This window comes from Sinocyclocheilus rhinocerous, unplaced genomic scaffold, assembly GCF_001515625.1.
Source record: "Sinocyclocheilus rhinocerous isolate Xijiao unplaced genomic scaffold, SAMN03320098_v1.1 scaffold1724, whole genome shotgun sequence".
Lineage (NCBI taxonomy): Eukaryota > Metazoa > Chordata > Actinopteri > Cypriniformes > Cyprinidae > Sinocyclocheilus > Sinocyclocheilus rhinocerous.
Window position 1 is genome coordinate 1,119,799 of NW_015626034.1, and position 7,139 is coordinate 1,126,937.

Consider the following 7,139-nt stretch of genomic DNA (forward strand, 5'->3'; position numbering starts at 1 on the left):
GTTTATGGCCATTTTACACACATTTTGCAGAAAGAAAAATGGTATATCAAATCATTCTGTTATAACATAGTTGAGAATCCTCTTTATACAAAGTTTAATAAAAAAAAAAATCCTGAAAACTAAAAATGTATTGGTGATTAAAAAAATCTATTGTTTTTGCCTATGCACGTTCATGTCTTTTTATTTAATTTTTTTAATTGAGTCCCGATGTCCTCTACCGAGGACATAGCATAACTTATGAATGAAATATCATTTTTTAAATTAAAAAAAAAAATTTTTTTTTTAATGCTCTAAACAATGTAAAGACATGAAAAAAACTATTTTTTTCCTAAAAATCTTCACGGGTCTTAAGAGGTTAAAGGGGTGGTTTATTGCGATTTCACTTTTTTAATGTTAGTTAGTGTCTAATGTTGCTGTTTGAGCATAAACAATATCTGCAAAGTTACGAAGCTGAAAGTTCAATGCAAACGGAAGAGATATCGTCTTTTAAAATTATGGCAGTTTAATGCCTACAAATACGGCTCGTAGGGACTACAATGAGCTACTTCCCGGGACCCTCACACAGACTCCTCCAAAACATGCTGCTTCTGCGACCATCTCTCACCATATATGTGACCCTGGACCACAAAACCAGTCATAAGTGTCAATGTTTTAAATTAAAATTTATATAATCTGAAAGCTGAATGAACAAGCTTTCCATTGATGTATGGTTTGTTAGGATAAGACAATATTTGGCTGAGATACAACTATTTGAAAATCTGGAATCTGAGGGTGCAAAAATTCTAATTGATTTAAGTTGGTTTTTATGGCATTTTTAAAACACACTCGCATGCACACTGCGCTCGTGCAGATTAAGTCATCATTATTATGAGAAACTTAAACCCCCGGAACTTGATTTCAACCAAGGGGGACCTCAAGTTAATGCCCATTTAAAACTCATTGATCTCATAGTATTATTTATGCAATTGTAATTCATGCCACCTCTGATGCAAACAATGTTATGGCCACATAGTAGCCATAAAAGAGTATTTGTAATAAATTCTACTTTTAATCCGATTTTTTTTTTTTTTGGTAAAATAACGATTACCATCTAAAAACAATATAACCTTCTGTCGTAGAGTATCCTGTCATGAAATCCACAAAAAAGTGTTTATTAAATGCCAGTAGATAAGTAGGGGGTTTAGCCTACATGTTTATAGTGAAGTAAAGGAAAACCAGGGGCACCGCTAGCAATTTTGGGCCCTATGAAAGAATATGAGGTTGGGCCCCCTACCGCACCAAACATACACTATATATATATATATACTGTATATACAAAAAAAACAAACACTTTGCACTCAGTGCAAAAGAAAAACAAATTGCTACAAGCAGCAAATTAGTTTCAGATACCAGCAGTATGCCCCCATCTTTCCTTCCCTAAGGTTCTATGTAGACTGGCTTATATAACCTAGGACAGGCTCATTACCTCCAGACCACACCACCTGCAGGGGCATTAAAGGGTTAGTTCACCGAAAAATGAAAATTAGCCCTTAAATTACTCACCCTCAAGTCATCCTAGGTGTATATGACATTCTTCTTTCAGACGAATCCAGTCGGAGTTACATTAAAAATGGTCTTTGATCTTTCAAGCTTTTTAATGGCACTCAGCGGATGTTGCAGTGCATCAGTCCAAAAGAAGTGAAATAAAAAGTGCCCATCCATAAAAAAGTGTCTCACAAAGCTCCGGGGGGTGAACAAATGCCTCCTGTAGCGAATCAGTGCATTTTTGTAAGAAAAATATCCATATTCAAAACGTAATAATCACTTTAATGTAGCTTGCGCCAACAGTTGTACACTGAAGCAGTTCCGGGCTGATGATATATGAAGTAGTGATGTTACGTTCTGTGCCGAGGCTTCGGAGCGTGTGTCGAGAAATCCCGGCAGCTTTCAGTGAAGCACGTATCGAGGCCTGTATTGCTTTAGAGCAATGACGTAATTGATGACTTCCGAAACCTCGCTTAGCCAGACTGGTTCAGGAATCGGTTCGAATCTTGTAAATTCACAGTCCTCTGCCCTGTTAAACTCAGCCACTTTCCAGTTTTAGACTTATAATATTGGCCCTCCTCCCTATTATGAGCAAAGACTTGATTTACACACATTTGATAGCCCCATTCATTTCAAGCCAATACGTTTATTACACAGTTATGTTATATTATGTTATACAATCATTATGAAATACACATTATATTCATATAAATAGATTAGTCTATGTGGAAATTGATTTTTTTTACACATAGCGTCTCCCTGACATGGCTGCTTCAGCACTAACTGCGGTTACTGAAACCACCCCTTTCTTTCTTTGCGTGCACATTTGGGCCACATTATGCAAATATTTCTACATAGTGAGGTAGATATGTGGGGGCATGTTAGAACGAGCCGTTTTAGGGGGGCGTGGCAGAGTCTTAACTTTGATAAAGAATATCTCTTTGGTTTTGAGACTTTAGTCTTTGCAACTTCAGGGATCTTATCTATGCACAATCAGCTTGTAACACTCCAAAGAGAAGGGAAAACTTGAAATCGCATCATATGACCCCTTTAACATGGCCAATCCATCATCAGTAATTACACCATCTATCCAACCAGCACAAGAGAGAACCCCTATAAATAATCAAAGCAGTCTTACCTTCACTATCTCTAGTCTTTCAGCATTCGGTTCGCTCCTTTTGCCAATTTACCACAGACCCAATTTCCCGTCCAACGAAGAGACCTATACTGGGTATTTTTCGGATCCTCCGCCGCAATTTGCCGGCCCCAGGATCACTCCTTCTCCGCCAGACACTGCCGCCAAGCACCAGGCTTCATCGCGGCCACAGCTCTGCTCGACCAGCCACACGCTCTCCACGATGCAGAGGCTTAACCTCGCCTCCACGGTCGAGATTTCCAACTTCTCCGGCATCCTTGTATCATTCGGCCGTGCCAACAATTCATTCGATCGGGAAGTGGACCGTATTTAAGCCTGATGCAAACGCTGATTAATTCCTATGCTCCATTCTCGCGGAGGGTAAACAAAGCGGATCTGAATGATCTATTCGTCACCCTGAAATCAGTCTACCTCACTCCTAAATTCACTCCAGCAGGAGGCCATTCTCTCCCTGCTGTCCTGTGCTCTTCTCTCCTCTGTCTCTCTCTGGAGTTTGATGTCCTCCCTGAGTAGGTCCACCAGCTTCCACTCACTCCCTCACCTGTCCCAGGACACGTGCAATCCTAAGGCAGAGCAAATAAACCATGCCTGTTAACAACAACAGCACAATGAATTTCAGCAAAAATGTGTGTATTAACTTGCTTACTTTGTATTTTTAAGTTTTTCCCCAGCAGGATGATTTTCTCCAGAATAGTACTAAAACAAGAGAAAATGGAAACACTTATGAAAAATATGAAGACAGGATTGCAGTCTTAACATTAGAAAATATGACACAGCAGGACATGCATACAAAATACTGAAGTGCTAAAGTTTGGTTAAAACATTTGTAGACATATCTTGCATGACGGCACTACAAAAACACAACAAAGGGAAAGACTATTGCCTTATATATTGGTTGTCTTATAACGTCACTTTCGAATTACGTCAGCCTTCGTCACGCCACGGTGACGCAATCGGCCTTGGAATGCGGCCTTCGGAGGGTGCATCCTGAATTGAGACAGCTTACGTCGTGACGCTGTGCGATCGCACTTCAAATGCGCACTTTGGAGTCCGCACACTTCACTTTGGGACAGCCTTCGTCGCGACGCTGTGATGCAATCGCACTTCAAATGCACACTCCGGAGTCCACGCACTTCAGTTTGGGACACAGCTCACACGTGCTGTATACAAACCCAACACAACAACAAGAAAAGCTAGTAAAGTTAGTAAAGCTAATAGGCTCAGTAGCTTCTACAGCATGAACACAAGCATGTATTCCACCTTTGTTGTTGTTGCTGTTACGTGACGTAGCAGTGTCTGACTAGGGGCGAGACGTAGGGTGATGACATCATCATTTCACCTAATATACGGATTGGCTGCAAAGGTATCGTTTTCAGATTTATCCACTCTGGGACCCAGTTAAAAAAAAATAGCGGTTTCAGGCTCCCAAAATGCTGAATCCATCTGGACTAAACACCAATGCGATACAATTTTTTTATGTATAGAGCTAAACGCGTCTCCGTGTGGACGGGGCCTTAATCATCACAGTACAATACCAAGCCAGATAAACGTCAGGGATATCAATATGTCCATTTAGGAAGCAAGTGGGCTCTGGGTTACTCCTGGTGCATGACAATTCATGTATAGGCAGTTTCTGGATGACAAAGGCATTGATGCCTTTGCCTGGCCCTCTCACGTTCCTCAGACCTGAATTAAGTTGAGAATCTCTGGGAGGTTATCAGAGCATCTGAAGCCAGTAAGTAGCACTACGAACTGTCTAGGAGTTAAATGACGCCCTGATCGAGGTCTGGGAGGAGATCCCACAGGACACCATCAGCTATCTCATTAGAAGCATGACCAGACATTGTCTTGAGTGCATACAGGCACATGGGGGCTATACACACTATTTGGTCATTCCGTGTCAACTCAACCAGATTTCAACTCATAAATTTTTTGATTTTGCTAATATTTTTTCTGAAGAAAGATAAACATGTATAGTGATGAAAGTCATGGATGTCAATGTCATGGATGAATATTTACTGAGTAATCCACTATTTTGTAAAGGGGGGTCAAAATGGCAATTTTCACCTGAGATTCAGAGCCAAATTACAAGGGGAGTAAAAATGACTACAGAAAGATGGCAACATCATAATATTACTTTTACACCAAGTTTGGTAGGTCTATTAGTAAAATCTGTTGCCTTTAGCAATTTTTGTTGGATTGTGCAAATGGTGACCATTCAAAAATGGGGAAACAGCACTTTTCAAGTTTTTCAAGTTTCCTCCAAAGTTTGCATGCCTGTAACTCAAGAAGCATTAAAGATATCTTAATGCCCTTTTAGATATTGGGTCTTAACAAACTTTCCTTTTGACATCTTCATTTTGAAGGCCCTATATGGTTCGGTTCCAGAGATATTGGGATCTCAATATGGCTCCAGGAGTAAATCGTTAAATTGTACAAACTTTCAGTGGTAAATAAATCAAATGTGGGTCACTTTGCAAAAATATAATACTTTTTTATTTTAAAGAGGAATGTCTGAAGAACAAATAATGTTGAAACTAGATATGTATCTTGTTTCCTTCTGTCAAAACAACTGCATTGAACATACATGTCTGAGAATGCCATAAATATTTTCCAAAGTTTCCATGCCTATAGCTCAAGAAGTATTAAAGATATTGTAATATGATTTCCGATTGTAGTTCTCTATAAACTTTTCTTTTGGAATTTTAATTTTCAAGGCTTTACATCATTTAGTCCCAAAGATATGGGCATCTCAACGAGGCTCCATATTCAGGTTGTTGAATACTACCCATTTTCAGTGGTTAAAAAACAAGTGTTGGTCACTTTGTATACTGCCGATACTTATTTAATTTATGGAACAATGTCTGAAGAAGAAATAATGTTGAAATTAGAACTGTATCTTGTTTCCCTCTATCAAAACCATATGTATAAAACACACCTGTCAAGAGTGCTAAAAATGCACTGAAATGGACAAGTTGAGCCCATTACCTTTCTCTCAGTAGTCTATTCATAAGATTCTATATTTGAATCAGTTTCAGGGATATTTGGAAGAAGGGATTTTGTTAATTTTAACAGCTTCTGAAGCTACCAAGAGTTCAGATATGCAGTATTGTAACGTGTGAAACAAATCCCATACCTCCTAGGGAAAAGTGATTGCTTTCACAACACATTGCATTCACATCAATAAACCAAGATTTGCCTCACCTGGATTAATTATTAGACATTATTAAACAATTTTTTATTGTTATATAATGTGATGCATATTCAGATCAAGTAGTATCTACTGCTAAAGGGCATATTTGACAGAATCACTGATAGTACCTCATACATTTAAGATCTTTCATACTTGAAAGAATTAACACTCAGTAATTCTAAAACCCAGGTAAATGAGATCCTGAGTAATCTTATGTTACATTTCACACTATTCATACTTTACCTAGAGTTAACAATTAATCCTGGTCATTCATAATCTGACATGTCACACTGTACTTTCCTAAACCCTGGTTTACTGTTTTTGTAATTTGCATATTTGACAGTGACAAATGTGATGACCAGATAAACACAAAACCCTATTTGGTTGGAGATGCCCATATCTTTGGGACTAAATGATATAGTGTCTTGAAAATTAAATTTCCAAAAGAAAATTCATTAAGAACTACAATCTAAAATCATATAGCGATATCTTTAATACTTCTTGAGTTATAAGCACGCAAACTTTGGAAAAAGAATATTTATGGCACTCAGACAGGTATGTTCAATGTAGTTGTTTTGACAGGAGGAATGGAGGAATTACGTCGACTGACGTTAGGGGTCTCACTTGGGAGCCTCAATCACCTCAATCAGCATTTGAAGAAAAGGCCAATGAGAATTGGCAAGTGGAATTTGCATGCCAAGTCACTCCCTGTACATACGGGTATATAAAATGGCAGCGTGCATCCACTCATTTAGGTTTGTGCTTAGGAGCCCAGATGCATCCCAGCATTCAGTGCAGTTCAAGGTTGTGGCATGAGGGACGTAACATCTCTGTTCCCTCCTTCAGTGAACGGGGGTTACATACGTAACCGAGACGTTCCCTTTCAGTCAGTCACGTTCGACGTCATGTCGACTGACGTTAGGGGTCCCAATGGAAAACGCCACAACCGAACTGTGTTACGTAAATGAGGATGCAAATGCTGACAGGCAAGTGTGTCAGAACAAATGTATCTCAATTCGTAACCTTCCCAATGCCCTGAAAGCCAGATAAGCGGGCCTACCAGGGGTGCTAGAGTTTTGTATATTAAAAGGAGACACTGCAGGCAAAAGCACTTTTTGGGCTTTTTGGCTTTTCATAAAGTGTTTTTTCAGACTAGTGGAAAGAAAACATCCAAAAGACACTGTTAAGTGTTTCTTTTATAGCACTTTATCTATTTGTGTCAATAGATTTCAATTACAATACATATTTTTAAAGGCCGTTTTCTCA